Source organism: Triticum urartu, chromosome 6A, assembly GCF_056163025.1.
Source record: "Triticum urartu cultivar PI428250 chromosome 6A, HENAU_Tu73, whole genome shotgun sequence".
Taxonomy (NCBI): Eukaryota; Viridiplantae; Streptophyta; class Magnoliopsida; order Poales; family Poaceae; genus Triticum; species Triticum urartu.
Genome location: NC_141878.1, coordinates 139,825,477 through 139,844,253, shown reverse-complemented (window position 1 = coordinate 139,844,253; position 18,777 = coordinate 139,825,477). Strand labels below are relative to the sequence as shown.

At 45.4% G+C, this 18,777-nt stretch overlaps 1 long non-coding RNA gene across 1 annotated transcript; it reads right to left on the bottom strand.

Annotated features, from left to right (window-relative positions):
• Positions 1-16,038: 16,038 nt before the first annotated feature.
• LOC147964487 (uncharacterized) lies at positions 16,039-16,463 on the bottom strand. The gene is made up of 3 exons (XR_015608065.1): positions 16,341-16,463; positions 16,186-16,248; positions 16,039-16,095 (listed from the first exon to the last, which is right to left on the bottom strand). It is a non-coding gene; the product is annotated as an uncharacterized LOC147964487 (long non-coding RNA).
• Positions 16,464-18,777: the final 2,314 nt, after the last annotated feature.

Genomic DNA, 18,777 nt, shown 5'->3' with positions numbered 1-18,777 from the left:
CCTCCGCGATCAGATCGTAGAAACTTTATTTTCTTGTTACGATGATTTTCCATGTCACTCTGAAATTCTTTGAACTTTTCAAACGTTTCAGACTTATGTTTCATTAAGTAGATATACCCATATCTGCTCAAATCATCTGTGAAGGTCAGAAAATTACGATACCCGCCGCGAGCCTCAACACTTATCGGATCGCATGAGAACAGAGTCTTAGTCATCTTGCCCATGAGGCATGGTTCGCAAGCATCAAGTGATTCATAATCAAGTGATTCCAAAAGTCCATCAGCATGGAGTTTCTTCATGCGCTTTACACCAATATGACCTAAACGGCAGTGCCACATATAATTTGCACTATCATTATTAACTTTGCATCTTTTGGCTTCAATATTATGAATATGTGTATTACTATGATCGAGATTCAATAAACCATTTATATTGAGTGTATGACCATAGAAGGTTTTATTCATGTAAATAGAACAACAATTATTCTTTGACTTAAATGAATAACCGTATTGCAATAAACATGATCCAATCATATTTATGCTCAACGCAAACACCAATTAACATTTATTTTAGGTTCAACACTAATCCGGAAGGTAAAGGGAGTGTGCGATGGTGATCTTATCAACCTTGGAATCACTTCCAACTCTCATCATCACCTCGCCCTTAACTAGTCTCTGTTTATTTTTCAACTCCCATTTCGAGTTACTACTCTTAGCAACTGAACCAGTATAAAACACTCATGAGTTGCTATAAACACTAGTAAAGTACACATCAATAACATGTATATCAAATATACCTTTGTTCACTTTGCCATCCTTCTTATCCGCCAAGTATCTAAGCCAGTTCCACTTCCAGTGACCATTTCCTTTGCAGTAGAAGCACTCAGTTTCAGGCTTGGGTCTATCTTTGGGCTTCTTCATGGGAGTGACAACTTGCTTGCCATTCTTCTTGAAGTTCCCTTTCTTTCCCTTGCCCTTTTACTTGAAACTAGTGGTTTTGTCAACCATCAACATTTGATGCTTTTCTTGATTTCTACCTTCGTCGATTTCAGCATCACGAAGAGCTCGAGAATCATTTTCGTCATCCCTTGCATATTATAGTTCATCACTAAGTTCTAGTAACTTGATGATAGTGACTAGAGAACTTTATCAATTACTATCTTATCTGGAAGATTAACTCCCACTTGATTCAAGCAATTGTAGTACCCAGACAATCTGAGCACATACTCACTAGTTGAGCTATTCTCCTCTATCTTGTAGGCAATGTACTGTCAGAGGTCTCATACCTCTCGACACGGGCATGAGTATGAAATACCAATTTCAACTCTTAGAACATCATATATATTCCATGGCATTCAAAACGTTTTTGAAGTCCTGGTTCTAATACGTACAACATGGCGCACTAAACTATCAAGTAGTCATCATACCGAGCTTGCCAAACGTTCATAACATTTGCCTCTGCTCCTGCAATAGGTACGTAACCTAGCGGTGCATCAAGGACATAATTCTTCTGTGCAGCAATGAGGATAATCCTCAGATCACAGACCAAGTCCGCATCATTGCTACTATCATCTTTCAAATTCTTTTTCTCTAGGAACATATCAAAATTAAATGGGAGGCTACATCGCAAGCTGTTGATCTACAACATAGATATGCAATTACTATCAAGACTAAGTTCATGATAAATTAAAGTTCAATTAATCATATTACTTAAGAACTCCCACTTAGATAGACATCCCTCTAATCATCTAAGTGATCACGTGATCCATATCAACTAAACCATGTCTGATCATCATGTGAGATAGAGTTGTTTTCAATGGTGAACATCTCTATGTTGATCATATCTTCTATATAATTCACGCTCGACCATTCGGTCTCCATTGTTCCGAGGCCATATCTGCATATGCTAGGCTCGTCAAGTTTAACCCGAGTATTCTGCGTGTGCAAAACTGGCTTGCACCCGTTGTATGTGAACGTAGAGCTTATCACACCTGATCATCACATGGTTGTTGGGGATCGTTGCATAAATTTTAAAAAATTCTACGCATCACCAAGATAAATCTATGGAGAAACTAGCAACGAGAGAGAGAGAGAGAGAGGGCAGTGCATCTTCATACCCTTGAAGGTCGCGACACGGAAGCGTTACAAGAACGCGGATGAGGGAGTCGTACTCGTGGCGATTTAGATCGCGGTAGATTTCGATCCAAGCGCCGAACAACGGCGCCTCCGCGTTCAACACACGTGCAGCCCAGTGATGTCTCCCACGCCTTGATCCAGCAAGGAGAGAGGGAGAGGTTGGGGAAGACTCTGTCCAGCAGCAGCACGACAGCGTGGTGGTGTTGGAGTAGCGTGGTACTTCGGCAGGGCTTCGCCAAGCGTCGCGGGAGGAGGAGGAGGTGTTGGGGTGGGGGAGGGCTGCGCCTTGGATGTGGTGCGACTGCCCTCCCACCTTCCTCTATTTATAGGGGAAAGGGAGAGGGGGGCCGGCACCCTCCAGATGGAGCTAGAGGGGGCGGCGGCCAAGGGGGGAGGCTTGCCCCCCAAGCCAAGGGGGCGGCCCCTTTTAGGGTTCCCCCAAACCCTAGGCGCATGGGCCCTAGGGGGTTTGGCGCCCAGCCCATCTAGGGGCTGGTTCCCCTCCATATTCAGCCCATAGGGCCCTCCGGGGCAGGTGGACCCTCCCGGTGGACCCCCGGAACCCTTTCGGTGGTCCCAGTACAATACCGATAAACCCCCGAACACTTCCGGTGACCGAATAAGGACTTCCCATATATAAATCTTTGTCTCCGGACCATTCCGGAACTCCTCATTACGTCCGGGATCTCATCTGAGACTCCAAACAACATTCGGTAACCACGTAAAACCTTTCCCTATAACCCTAGCGTCATTGAACCTTAAGTGTGTAGACCCTACGGGTTCGGGAATCATGCAGACATGACTGAGACATCTCTCCAGCCAATAACCAACAGCGGGATCTGGATACCCATGTTGGATCCCACATGTTCCACGATGATCTCATTGGATGAACCACGATGTCGAGGATTCAATCAATCCCGTATACAATTCCCTTTGTCAATCGGTATGTTACTTGCCCGAGATTCGATCGTCGGTATCCCAATACCTCGTTCAATCTTGTTACTAGCAAGTCACTTTACTTGTTCCATAAAACATCATCCCGTGACCAACCCTTAGTCACGTTGAGATCATTACGATGATTTCTTACCGAGTGGTCCTAGAGAAACCTCTCCGATTCGTGCCAACCCAACAGATACTTTCGGAGATACCAGTAGTGCACCTTTATAGCCACCCAGTTACGTTGTGACGTTTGACACACCCAAAGCATTCCTATGGTATCTGGGTGTTGCACAATCTCATGGTCTAAGGAAAAGATACTTGACATTAGAAAATCTTTAGCGGACGAACTACACGATCTTGCGCTATGCTTAGGATTGGGTCTTGTCCATCACATCATTCTCCTAATGATGTGATCCCGTTATCAATGACATCCAATGCCCATGGTCAGGAAACCGTAACCATCTACTGATCAACGAGCTAGTCAACTAGAGGCTTACTAGGGACATGTTGTGGTCTATGTATTCACACATGTATTACGATTTCCGGATAACACTATTATAGCATGAACAATAGACAATTATCATGAACAAGGAAATATAATAATAACCATTTTATTATTTCCTCTAGGGCATATTTCCAACAGTCTCCCACTTGCACTAGAGTCAATAATCTAGTTACATTGTGATGAATCGAACACCCATAGAGTTCTGGTGTTGATCATGTTTTGCTCGTGGAAGAGGTTTAGTCAACGGATCTGCGACATTCCGGTCCGTATGCACTTTACAAATATCTATGTCTCCATTTTGAACATTTTCATGAATGGAGTTGAAGCGATGCTTGATATGCCTGGTCTTCTTGTGAAACCTGGGCTCCTTTGCAAGGGAAATGGCTCCAGTGTTGTCACAGAAGAGAGTCATCGGGCCCGACGCATTGGGAATAACTCCTAGGTCGGTAATGAACTCCTTCATCCAGATTGCTTCATGTGTGCTGCCTCCGAGGCTGCCATGTACTCCGCTTCACATGTAGATCCCGCCACGACGCTTTGCTTGCAACTACACCAGCTGACTGCCCCACCATTCAAAATATACATGTATTCGGTTTGTGACTTGGAGTCATCCAGATCTGTGTCGAAGCTAGCGTCGACGTAACCCTTTACGACGAGCTCTTCATCACCTCCATAAACGAGAAACATATCCTTAGTCCTTTTCAGGTACTTCAGGATATTCTTGACCGCTGTCCAGTGTTCCATGCCGGGATTACTTTGGTACCTTCCTACCAAACTTATGACACGGTTTACATCAAGTCTGGTACACAACATGGCATACATAATAGACCCTATTGCCGAGGCATAGGGGATGAAACTCATCTTTTCTCTATCTTCTGCCGTGGTCGGGTGAGGAAGTCTTGGATTAGGGGGTGTTCGGGTAGCTGGACTATACCTTCAGCCGGACTCCAGGACTATGAAGATACAAGATTGAAGACTTCGTCCCGTGTCCGGATGGGACTTTCCTTGGCGTGGAAGGCAAGCTTGGCGATGCGGATATTCAAGATCTCCTACCATTGTAACCGACTTTGTATAACCCTAACCCTCTCCGGTGTCTATATAAACCGGAGGGTTTTAGTCCGTAGGACAACTTCATCATACAACAACCATACCATAGGCTAGCTTTTAGGGTTTAGCCTCCTTGATCTCGTGGTAGATCTACTCTTGTACTACCCATATAATCAATATTAATCAAGCAGGACGTAGGGTTTTACCTCCATCAAGAGGGCCCGAACCTGGGTAAAACATCGTGTTCCTTGCCTCCTGTTACCATCCGGCCTAGACGCACAGTTCGGGACCCCCTACCCGAGATCCGCCGGTTTTGACACCGACATCGGGCATTGAGCCGTGCTCAATCTCACACCTTGCAATACATGCAAGAACCCCTTCTTGGACTGATCCATATTGAACTTCTTCAATATCTTGTCAAGGTACGTGCTTTGTGAAAGACCAATGAGGCGTCTCGATCTATCTCTATAGATCTTGATGCCTAATATATAAGCAGCTTCTCCAAGGTCCTTCATTGAAAAACACTTATTCAAGTAGGCCTTTATGCTTTCCAAGAATTCTATATCATTTCCCATCAATAGTATGTCATCCACATATAATATGAGAAATGCTACAGAGCTCCCACTCACTTTCTTGTAAACACAGGCTTCTCCATAAGTCTGCGTAAACCCAAACGCTTTGATCATCTCATCAAATCGGATGTTCCAACTCCGAGATGCTTGCACCACCCCATAGATTGAGCGTTGGAGCTTGCACACCTTGTCAGCATTCTTAGGATTGACAAAACCTTCTAGCTACACATATACAATTCTTCCTTAAGGAAACCATTAATGAATGCCATTTTGACGTCCATTTGCCATATCTCATAATCATAGAATGCGGCAATTGCTAACATGATTCAGACGGACTTCAGCTTCGCTATGTGTGAGAAAGTCTCATCGTAGTCAACCCCTTGAACTTGTCGATAACCCTTAGCGACAAGCCGAGCCTTATAGATGGTCACATTACCATCCGCGTCTGTCTTCTTCTTAAAGATCCATTTATTTTCTATGGCTCGCCGATCATCGGGCAAGTCAGTCAAAGTCCATACTTCGTTTTCGTACATGGATCCTATCTCGGATTTCATGGCTTCCAGCCATTTGTCAGAATCCGGGCCCGCCATCGCTTCTTCATAGTTCGAAGGTTCACCATTGTCCAAAAACATGATTTCTAGGACAGGGTTGCCGTACCACTCTGGTGCGGAACGTGTCCTTGTGGACCTATGAAGTTCAGTAGCAACTTGATCTGAAGTTTCATGATCATCATCATTAACTTCCTCTCTAGTCGGTGCAGGCACCACAAAAACATTTTCTTGAGCTGCGCCAATTTCCGGTTCAAGAGGCGGTAGCTCATCAAGTTCTACTTTCCTCCCACTTACTTCTTTCGAGAGAAACTCTTTCTCTAGAAAGGATCCATTCTTGGCAACAAAGATCTTGCCTTCGGATCTAAGGTAGAAGGTACACCCAATAGTTTCCTTAGGGTATCCTATGAAGACGCATTTTTCCGACTTGGGTTCGAGCTTTTTAGGTTGAAGTTTCTTGACATAAGCATCACATCCCCAAACTTTTAGAAACGATAGCTCAGGTTTCTTCCCAAACCATAATTCATACGGTGTCGTCTCAACGGATTTCAACGGAGCCCTATTTAAAGTGAATGCGGCAGTCTCTAAATCATAACCCCAAAATGATAGAGGTAGGTCGGCAAGAGACATCATAGATCGCACCATATCCAATAGAGTGCGATTGCAACGTTCGGACACACCATTACGCTGAGGTGTTCCAGGCGGCGTGAGTTGTGAAACAATTCCACATTTCCTTAAGTGCGTGCCAAATTCATGACTCAAATATTCTCCCCCATGATCTGATCGTAAGAACTTTATTTTCCTGTCACGTTGATTCTCAACCTCGCTCTGAAATTCCTTGAATTTTTCAAAGGTCTCAGACTTGTGTTTCATTAAGTAGACATACCCATATCTACTCAAGTCATCAGTGAGGGTGAGAACATAACGATAGCCACGGCGAGCCTCAACGGTCATTGGACCACACACATCAGTATGTATGATTTCCAATAAGTTGGTCGCTCGCTCCATTGTTTCGGAGAATAGAGTCTTGGTCATTTTGCCCATGAGGCATGGTTCGCACATGTCAAATGATTCATAATCAAGAGACTCCAAAAGTCCATCTGCATGGAGTTTCTTCATGCGTTTGACACCAATGTGACCAAGGCGGCAGTGCCACAAGTATGTGGGACTATCATTATCAACCTTACACTTCTTGGTATTCACACTATGAACATGTGCAACATCACGTTCGAGATTAAACAAGAATAAACCATTGACCAGCGGGGCATGACCATAAAACATATCTCTCATATAAATGGAACAACCATTATTCTCGGATTTAAATGAGTAGCCATGTCACATTAAACGAGATCCAGATACAATGTTCATGCTCAAAGCTGGTACTAAATAACAATTATTGAGGTTTAAAACTAATCCCGTAGGTAAATGTAGAGGCAGCGTGCCGACGGCGATCACATCGACCTTGGAACCATTCCCTACACGCATCGTCACCTCGTCCTTCCCCAGTCTTCGCTTATTCCGCAGCTCCTGTTTTGAGTTATAGATATGAGCAACCGCACCAGTATCAAATACCCAGGAGCTACTACGAGCGCTGGTTAGGTACACATCAATAACATGTATATCACATATACCTTTGGCATTGCCGGCCTTCTTATCCGCTAAGTACTTGGGGTAGTTCCGCTTCCAGTGACCATTTCCCTTGCAATAAAAGCACTCAGTCTCAGGCTTGGGTCCATTCTTTGGATTCTTCCCGGTAGCTTGCTTACCGGGCGCGACAACTCCCTTGCCGTCCTTCTTGAAGTTCTTTTTTCCCTTGACTTTCTTGAACTTAGTGGTTTTATTCACCATCAACACTTGATGTTCCTTTTTGATCTCCACCTCCGCTGATTTCAGCATTGAATATACATCAGGAATGGTCTTTTCCATCCCCTGCATATTGAAGTTCATCACAAAGCTCTTGTAGCTAGGTGGAAGCAACTGAAGGATTCTGTCAACGACCGCGTCATCCGGGAGATTGAATCCCAGCTGAGACAAGCGGTTGAGCAACCAAGACATTTTGAGTATGTGCTCGCTGACAGAACTGTTCTCCTCCATCTTACAGCTATAGAACTTGTCGGAGACTTCATATCTCTCAACTCGGGCATGATCTTGGAAAACCATTTTCAACTCTTGGAACATCTCATATGCTCCGTGTTGCTCAAAACGCTTTTGGAGCCCCGGTTCTAAGCTGTAAAGCATGCCGCACTGAACCAGGGAGTAATCATCACTACGCGACTGCCAGGCGTTCATAACGTCTTGATTTGCTGGGAAAACAGGTGCATCACCTAGCCGTGCTTCAAGGACATATGCTTTCTTGGCAGCTATGAGGATAATCCTCAGGTTATGGACCCAGTCCGTGTAGTTGCTACCATCGTCTTTCAGCTTGGTTTTCTCTAGGAATGCGTTGAAGTTGAGGGCAACATTAGCGTGGGCCATTTGATCTACAAGACATATTGCCAAGTTTTAGACTATGTTCATGATAATTAAGTTCATCTAATCAAATTATTTAATGAACTCCCACTCAAATAGACATCCCTCTAGTCATCTAAGTGATACATGATCCGAGTCAACTAGGCCGTGTCCGATCAACACGTGAGACGGACTAGTCATCATCAGTGAACATCTTCATGTTGATCATATCTTCTATACGACTCATGTTCGACCTTTCGGTCTTCCGTGTTCCGAGGCCATGTCTGTACATGCTAGGCTCGTCAAGTCAACATAAGTGTATTGCGTGTGTAAATCTGGCTTACACCCGTTGTATGCGAACATTAGAACCTATCACACCCGATCATCATGTGGTGCTTCAGAACAACGGACCTTAGCAATGGTGCATAGTTAGGGGGGACACTTTCTTGAAATTATTGCGAGGGATCATCTTATTTATGCTACCGTCGTTCTAAGCAAATAAGATGTAAAACATGATAAACATCACATGCAATCAAATAGTGACATGATATGGCCAATATCATTTTGCTCCTTTTTGATCTCCATCTTCGAGGCACCATGATCATCATCGTCACCGGCATGACACCATGACCTCCATCATCATGATCTCCATCATCGTGTCTTCATGAAGTTGTCTCGCCAACTATTACTTCTACTACTATAGCTAACGGTTAGCGATAAAGTAAAGTAATTACATGACGTTTATGTTGACACGTAGGTCATAAATAAATTAAGACAACTCCTCTGGCTCCTGCCGGTTGTCATACTCATCGACATGCAAGGCATGATTCCTATTACAAGAACATGATCAATATCATACATCACATATATCATTCATCACATCCTTTTGGCCATATCACATCACACGACATATGCTGCAAGAAAAAGTTAGACGTCCTCTAATTGTTGTTGCAAGTTTTTTACGTGGCTGCTATAGGTTTCTAGCAAGAACATTTCTTACCTACGCCAAAACCACAACGTGATATGCCAATTTCTATTTAACCTTCATAAGGACCCTTTTCATCGAATCCGATCCGACTAAAGTGGGAGAGACAGACACCCGCTAGCCACCTTATGCAACTAGTGCATGTCAGTCGGTGGAACCAGTCTCATGTAAGAGTACGTGTAAGGTCGGTCTAGGCCGCTTCATCCCATGATGCCACCGAATCAAGGTAAGACTAGTAACGGCAAGTAAATTGACAAAATCGACGCCCACAACAACTTGTGTTCTACTCGTGCATAGAAACTATGCATAGACCTAGCTCATGATGCTACTGTTGGGGATCGCTGCGTAAATTTAAAAAATTTCTATGCATCACCAAGATCAATCTATGGAGAAATTAGCAACGAGAGAGAGGGAGAGGGGAGTGCATCTTCATACCCTTGAAGGTCGCGACACGGAAGTGTTACAAGAACACGGATGAGGGAGTCATACTCGTGGCGATTCAGATCACGGTAGATTCCGATCCAAGCGTCGGACAACGGCGCCTCCGCGTTCAACACACGTGCAACCCGGTGATGTCTCCCACGCCTTGATCCAGCAAGGAGAGAGGGGGAGCTTGGGGAAGACTCTGTCCAGCAGCAGCATGACAACATGGTGGTGTTGGAGTAGCGTGGTACTCCAGCAGGGCTTCGCCAAGCATCGCGGGAGGAGGAGGAGGTGTTGGGGAGGGGGAGGGTTGCGCCTTGGATGTGGTGTGGCTGCCCTCCCACCTTCCCTCTATTTATAGGGGCAAGGGAGAGGGGGGCCGGCCCCCTCCAGATGGATCTAGAGGGGGCGGCTGCCAAGGGGGGAGCCTTGCCCCCCAAGCCAAGGGGGCGCCCCCTTTTAGGGTTCCCCCCAAACCCTAGGCGCATGGGCCCTATGGGGTTTGGCGCCCAGCCCATCTAGGGGCTGGTTCCCCCTCCATATTCAGCCCATAGGGCCCTCCCGGGCAGGTGGACCCTCCCGGTGGACCCGGTACAATACTGATAAACCCCCGAACACTTCCAGCGACCGAATAAGGACTTCCCATATATAAATCTTTGTCTCCGACCATTCTGGAACTCCTCGTTACGTCCGGGATCTCATCCGGGACTCCGAACAACATTCGGTAACCACGTAAAACCTTTCCCTATAACCCTAGCGTCATCGAACCTTAAGTGTGTAGACCCTACGGGTTCGGGAATCATGCAGACATGACCAAGACATCTCTCGAGTCAATAACCAACAATGGGATCTGGATCCCCATGTTGGCTCCCACATGTTCCACGATGATCTCATCGGATGAACCACGATGTCGAGGATTCAATCAATCTCATATACAATTCCCTTTGTCAATTGGTATGTTACTTGCTCGAGATTCGATCGTCAGTATCCCAATACCTCGTTCAATCTCGTTACCCGCAAGTCACTTTACGCGTTCCGTAACACATCATCCCGTGACCAACCCCTTAGTCACATTGAGCTCATTACGATGATGTCTTACTGAGTGGGCTCAAAGATACCTCTCCATCATACAGAGTGACAAATCCCATTCTCGATTCGTGCCAACCCAACAGATACTTCCGAAGATACCCGTAGTGCACCTTTATAGCCACCCAGTTACATTGTGACGTTTGACACACCCAAAGCATTCCTATGATATCCGGGAGGTGCACAATCTCATGGTCTAAGGAAAAGATACTTGACATTAGAAAAGCTTTAGCGGACGAACTACACGATCTTGCGCTATGCTTAGGATTGGGTCTTGTCCATCACATCATTCTCCTAATGATGTGATCCCGTTATCAATGACATCCAATGCCCATGGTCAGGAAACTGTAACCATCTATTGATCAACGAGCTAGTCAACTAGAGGCTTACTAGGGACATGTTGTGGTCTATGTATTCACACATGTATTATGATTTCCGGATAACACAATTATAGCATGAACAATAGACAATTATCATGAACAAGGAAATATAATAATAACCATTTTATTATTGCCTCTAGGGCATATTTCCAACAGTGGTGTCTCAGCACGAAGAACTGTCGCAACAGTGCATACTCAGGGGGAACACTTATACCTTGAAATGTAGTGAGGGATCATCTTTAATACTTCTGACGTACTAAGCAAAATAAGATGCATAAAAGATAAACATCACATGCAATCAAAATATGTGACATGATATGGTCATCATCATATTGTGCCTTTGATCTCCATCTCCAAAGTACCGTCATGATCTCCATCGTCACCGGCATGACACCATGATCTCCATGATCTTGATCTCTATCAATGTGTCGTCACACGGTCATCTCGCCAACTATTGCTTTTACAACTATTGCTATCGTATAGCGATAAAGTAAAGCAATTATATGGTGCTTGCATCTTATGCAATAAAGAGACAACCATAAGGCTCCTGCCAGTTGCCGATAACTTCAATAAAACATGATCATCTCATACAACAAATTATATCTCATCACGTCTTGACCATATCACATCACAACATGCCCTGCAAAAACAAGTTAGACGTCCTCTACTTTGTTGTTGCAAGTTTTATGTGGCTGCTACGGGCTTTGCAAGAACCGTTCTTACCTACGCATCAAAAACCACAACGTGATATAGTGATTGCTTTTTGATCTTCAGAAAGAACCATGTTCATTGAATACGATTCAACTAATGTTGGAGAAACTGACACCCACCAGCCACCTATGTGCGAAGCACGTCAGTAGAACCAGTCTCGCGTAAGTGTAAGCGTAATGTCGGTCTGATCTGCTTCATCTAACAATACCGCTGAATCAAGAATCAACTAGTGACGGCAAGAAATATGTATATACCCACGCCCACAACTCTTTTGTGTTCTACTCATGCATATAACATCTACGCATAGACCTTACTCTGATGCCACTGTTGGGGAACACAATATTTCAAGAAAATTCCTACGATCATGCAAGATCTATCTAGGAGATGCATAGCAACGAGAGCGGGAGAGTATGTCTACGTACCCTCATAGACCGAAAGCGGAAGCGTTAAGTAACGCGGTTGATGCACTCGAACGTCTTCGCGATCCAACCGATCAAGTACCGAACGCATGACACCTCTGTGATCTGCACACGTTCAGCTCAGTGACGTCCCTCGTACTCTTGATCCAGTTGAGGCCGAGGGTGAGTTGCATCAGCACAACAGTGTGTTGACGGTGATGATGAAGTTATCGACGCGGGGCTTTGCCTAAGCACTACAACAATATGACCGAGGTGGAAAACTATGGAGAGGGGCACTGCACATGGCTAATGATCAACTTGTGTGTCTATGGGGTGCCCCCTCCCCCGTATATAAAGGAGTGGAGGAGGGGAGGGTCGGCCCTCTCTATGGCACGCCCCAAGGGGGATTCCTACAACTAGTAGGAGTAGGTTTCCACCTTCCCTAGTTGGATAGGAGAAGAAGGAAGGGGAAGAGGGAGAGAAGGAAAGAGGGGGGGCGCCGTCCCCTCCCTAGTCCAATTCGGACCAGCCCATGGGGGGGGGCAGCCAACCCTTGAGGCCCTTCTCTCCTTTCCCGTATGGCCCATTAAGGCCCATTACTTCCCTGACGAATTCCCGTAACTCTCAGGTACTCCGAAAAATACCTGAATCACTCGGAACCTTTCCGATGTCCGAATATAGCCTTCCAAATATCGATCTTTACGTCTTGACCATTTCGAGACTCCTTGTTGATACGACTCCAACATATCCATATGTTTTGATTGTTCCATGCTATTATATTATCTGTTTTGGATGTTTAATGGGCTTTAATATACCTTTTTATATTATTTTTGGGACTAACCTACTAACCAAAGGCCCAGTGCAAATTGCTGTTTTTTGCCTATTTCAGTGTTTCGTAGAAAAGGAATATCAAACGGAATCCAAACGGAATGAAACCTTCGGGGGAGTTATTTTTGGAACAACGTGATCCAGGAGACCTGGAGTGGACGTCAACAAAGAAGCGATGAGACCACAGGCAGGAGGGCGCGCCCCCACCCTCGCGGGCCCCTCGCAGCTCCACCAATGCACTTCTTCCTCCTATATATACCCATATACGCCGAAAACCTCCAGGAGCACCGCGAAACCCTATTTCCACCGCCACAACCTTCTGCACCCGTGAGATCCCATCTTGGGGCCTTTTCTGGCGCTCCGCCGGAGGGGGAATCGATCACGGAGGGTTTCTACATCAACACCATAGCCTCTCCGATGATGTGTGAGCAGTTTACCACAGACCTTCGGGTCCATAGTTATTAGCTAGATGGCTTCTTCTCTCTCTTTGGATCTCAATACAAAGTTCTCCTCGATTCTCTTGGAGATCTATTCGATGTAATTCTTTTTGCGGTGTGTTTGTCGAGATCCGATGACTTGTGGGTTTATGATCAAGATTATCTATGAACAATATTTGATTCTTCTCTGAAATCTTTTATGCATGATTTAATATCTTTGCAAGTCTCTTCAAATTATCAGTTTGGTTTGGCCTACTAGATTGATCTTTCTTGCAATGGGAGAAGTGCTTAGCTTTGGGTTCAATCTTGCGGTGTCCTTTCCCAGTAACAGCAGGGGCAGCAAGGCACGTATTGTATTGTTGCCATCGAGGATAAAAAGATGGGGTTTATATCGCTTGAGTTTATCCCTCTACATCATGTCATCATGCCTAATGCGTTACTCTGTTCTTATGAACTTAATACTCTAGATGCATGCTGGATAGCGGTTGATGTGTGGAGTAATAGTAGTAGATGCAGAATCGTTTTGGTCTACTTGTCGCGGACGTGATGCCTATATACATGATCAGGCATAGATATTCTCGTAACTATCACTACAGGAATCAGCTATTTTGCCGTCTGCCACAGCGGACGGCAAAGGCATGAACGGCGGACGGCAAAGGCCTTTGCCGTCAGCCGCGGACGGCAAAAGGCTCCGGCAAAGTAGGCTACGGTAAACAGCTACTTTGCCGTCTGCTTCCTGGCGGCTGACGGCAAAGGACCGCCGCAGACGGCAAAGAGAGCGGACGGCAATAATTGCGCTGTCAGTCCGTTAAGTGGCTAACGGCAGGCCTTTGCCGTCCGCCGCTGACGGCAAAATTTCTAGTGTCTTTGCCGTCCGCCGTATGATGTCATCTACACGTCACTACATGGCAGGTTCTTTGTCGTCCGCCACTGATGGCAAAGTATTTGCCGTCTACCACTGTAGGCAAACTGACCAAATGGGTCAGCTCCCAGGAAGCACAGCTGGATGCCACGTGTCTTCTTTGCCGTCCGCGGCAGACGGCAAAGAGCCCGTTGCCGTCGGTGGCAGACGGCAAAGAGCCTGCCATGTTGGCTCTTTTATCTGTTTTTTATTAAATCCAACAATTTTCATCACAAATATATATGACATATATAGATATATTTCAAAAGGCCATTACAGAGCAAACATATAAGATATCCAACACATAACTTCATCATCCAACCATATATATTACATGCATAGTTCCATCATACATAACAAGTTCAACATAGAGGCATCCAACCATATATATTACAATAGTTTCATCCAACGATACATGCATAGTTCAACGATACAAAAGAAACAGAGAAAGGGATAAGGAGCACTCCATCTATGCAAGCTTTCGTCAAGTGAATGAAATCTGCAAAATGAAAAATAAGAAAGTTAGAACAAGAAGAGTAGAACAAGAAGAAGAGTAGAACAAGAAGAAGACTAGAACAAGAAGAGTAGAGCAAGAAGAGTAGAACAAGAAGAAGAGTAGAACAAGGAGAGTATGTCATTTATGAGCTAACTTACGTGAAATGGATCATATATGAGCTAACTAAGTTGAAATGGGTCGTTTATGAGCTAGCTAAGGTGAAATGGATCATTTATGAGCTAACTTAGTTGAAATGGGTCGTTTATGAGCTAACTAAGGTCAAATGGATCGTTTTTGAGGTAACTAAGGTGAAATGGATCGTTTTTTAGCTAACTTAGGTGAAATGGATCATTTATGAGCTAACTTAGTTGAAATGGATTGTTTTTTAGCTAACTTACGTGAAATGGATCATTCATGAGCTAATTTAGTTGAAATGGATCTTTTTGAGCTAACTTAGGTGAAATGGATCATTTAAGAGCTAATTTAGGTGAAATGGATCGTTTTTTAGCTAACTTAGGTGAAATGGATCATTTATGAGCTAACTTAGTTGAAATGGATCGTTTTTGAGCTAACTTAGGTGAAATGGATCATTCATGAGCTAATTTAGTTGAAATGGATCTTTTTGAGCTAACTTAGGTGAAATGGATCATTTAAGAGCTAATTTAGGTGAAATGGGTCGTTTTTTAGCTAACCTGGTGAAATGGATCGTTTATGAGCTAAATTAGTTGAAATGGATCGTTTATGAGATAACCTAGGTAAGATGGGTCATTTTGGAGTTAACCTAGGTGAAATGGGTCATTTTAAAGCTAACGTAGGTAAAATGGATCATTTAGGAGCTAATCTAGGTAAAATGGGTCATTTTTGAGCTAACTTGGATGAACTGGATCATTTATAAGCTAACCTAGGTAAAATGGGTCATTTTAGAGCTAACTTAGGTAAAATGGATCGTCTATGAGCTAACTAAGCTAATTATGCAATTTTTGACATAAGTAAGCTAAGTACAGATCGTTTTAGAGCTAACTTAGGTAAAATGGATGGTTTTGGAGGTCAGTAAGCTTATTAAGTCATTTTGGAGGAGAAGAAGCTAAGTCTAGGTCATTATGGTAAGCATTGGAGGAAATAAAGCTAAGTCTAGGTCTTTATGCATGTGTTAAGCAAAACACTAGATAAACTTACCAAGTTCCAGGAGGTGTAGGAGTGGGGTGGCTCGTGTCGGTAGATGGAGAAGGATCGTGCGATGCTTGTCTGGAGTTACGCTGCACCAAAGATCATTTCCAATGTCTTGTTAGCATGATGACACTCAAATGTTAAGACTAGCAAGTAATGTCCATTCAAATAAAACTCACCGTGGTCCCAGGAGCAATCACTGGCATCGGCGGAGCGGTCTGACCTGTCTTCTCGCACACAGACTGCACATTTGGTTTTGACGACTCGGTCATACTAGTTAGTAATGAGACAAACACTACATGAATGTTTTGGCTAATCTGCAGAAGAAACTTACCACAAGGAGCTCGTACATGGCCCTTGCCTGCATGTCATTCCGTGCCCTCTCCTCCTCCATCATCTTTGTCGTCCTCTCCTCCAACTCCCGCTGCCTCTCCGCCGCCTCCGCCAGAAGTTTCTCCATTCTATCTCTCTCACTCTATATAGCAGCCTGCAACACCACTCACATGACCATTTGTAATCATTGATGGAAGCGCACACAATATAATTAATGGAGAAAGATAACTGAGTACGTATCACTAACCTTGATGGCGAGTTACACTGGCCGTTCACGAGGCCTTATCTCAGGAGCGGAGCTCGACTGGCGCGCCTTGATCTCCGGGAGAGTGCTAGGACAACGGATAAGTCCATCTCCAATGGCTATGGAGCCATGGGACTTCCCGCCACCAGATATCATCACCAGCTCTGGATCAATGGGACCCTGGCTCGGGTTAAAGTCCTCCCCTTTCCTCGCCTTCCCCTCATCTCTATATCTCACGAGCTTGTTGTGGGAGGAGATGTTGGTGAAGTTGTTTGCATCATCGAGGTCAGACTGAGAGAAAGCCTTGACTTTCTTGAAAGAGGCAGTGTGGGCCATGGCATACAGGTCGTACACCTCTGGCACCTTATCCGCCTTATTGTAGCGTGCCTGTTAGAGAGAAACAATGAAAATTAGTAATTAAAGGGCTCAAGCTAGCATGATGAATGAATTGCATGAATCATGAAGCAAACCACATACCCAGTTGCGCCCGAACTGATATAAGTTGGAGCTGCCTTGATGGTGTGGCACACCTTCCATTTGGGCACGTTTGTCCTTGGCCTCGTTGTGGAGGGCTAGCCATTGTTTTGAGCACCACTCATCGACCAACACCTCCCAACAATCCATCCGATCCGCACACCATCTCGGAGGCGCCTAAGTTGGCAAATAGAAACTTGAGCGCTACGGCTAAGAATTACTAAATGAAGGAACTTAAGTAGAGAAGGCCTTAAGAATTACCTTCATGTACTGCTCCTTACTCAGGAACTTATCGCGGCACGCCGGCTTGGTCTTCTTGATACCACGCAAGGCGTAGTAGTCTCGAACAGCCTGCACCCGAGCCTCGTGCCGTAAGTTCTGGAGTAGGCGCTTGCAGACGTTCTCGATAACATGTGCCGCGTCCTCCTCGTATCCCTCCTCACACCTGTAGAATGTCTGCAATCAAATGAGACAATATTGATTAGTACAATTAATAACTAGCTAGTTGAAGATTTTTAAATGTGTAAAGGAGAAATTACCCAGAACTTTCTGATCACCATGTCTGCCCTCGTGTTGCACACGACACCGTCGATAATCTCATCCGGCGGGGCCGGGGCAGCCACGTAGTGCTCCCAGCTCAATCCAAGCTCTGGAAGCCGACCCTCACCAGGCAACGTGACAAACCCCGGGAAGTTTTGCCGGCAAAGAACTCCAAGGACGGAGTTGGGCCGGCGGACACTATGATGGTGGTCCCAACCCCTGTAGCATGACAAGGCCAACGCATTAGTTATTTGAAGAAACGTGAATGCAGAAGGTACAAAAATATTAAATGCACTTACGTACCTCTCCCCATCAGGGAAAATCAACCACCTCTGCTCGTGGGTCACCGGCACAGACGGGAGCCGTGTAGCACCACGCTAGTAGACGTTGCCCCCCTCCTCCCCCTCCTCATCAGTCGGCTCCCCGCCATCATCAGCATGGCCACTTGGCTCCCCGCCATGCTCAGGCTGACCCGGCCAGGTACCCCATCCAGACGTGTGCTCCTCCGGGGTCTCGTGGGCCCAAGTCTCGTGGGCCGAAGGCCCGTCACCCCGAGGCTCGCGGGCCGAAGACTTGTGGACCGGAGGCTCATGGACCGGAGTCCGTGCAGCCTCCTCCTCAGACGAGTCCACCCTAGCAGTCACATGCTCGGGTGAAACAGCTGGGGGTGGCGGCGAGGAAGGCGCCCTAGCAGTCACCGTATGTCCTCTCCCGCGACCACGTGCTCCAGCTCCTCTCTTCTTCTTACCTCGTCCCCTGCTGGGCACCGCGGTCGACGAAGAAGGGCCCGGCGGTGTCGCCATACTGTCTAGCAACGCTCGGCGGAGAGGTGCGTGTGGAATGGAAGACCTCGCACCACGCGCCGACGAAGAAGGGGCCTCGGCGCGCTCCCGACCAGCGCCCACCATCTTTCAACACCTGCCATGACAAAGAATAAACGAAATTAGTACAACATAAAAAAAGTACCGACATGAATAATAATATGTATATCACTTAAGTGTATCATCATCAAGTACAACATAAAAAAATTGAATACCTGACACTACTAATAATCTCGATCAGTATCATCAATAAATGCATAATCATCATCATCACTATAATCAATGATGGGCTCATAGGGTTCATTGGCATCAACATGTGCAAGGCCACCTTGACGTAATCGGTCAAGCATTGACAGGTC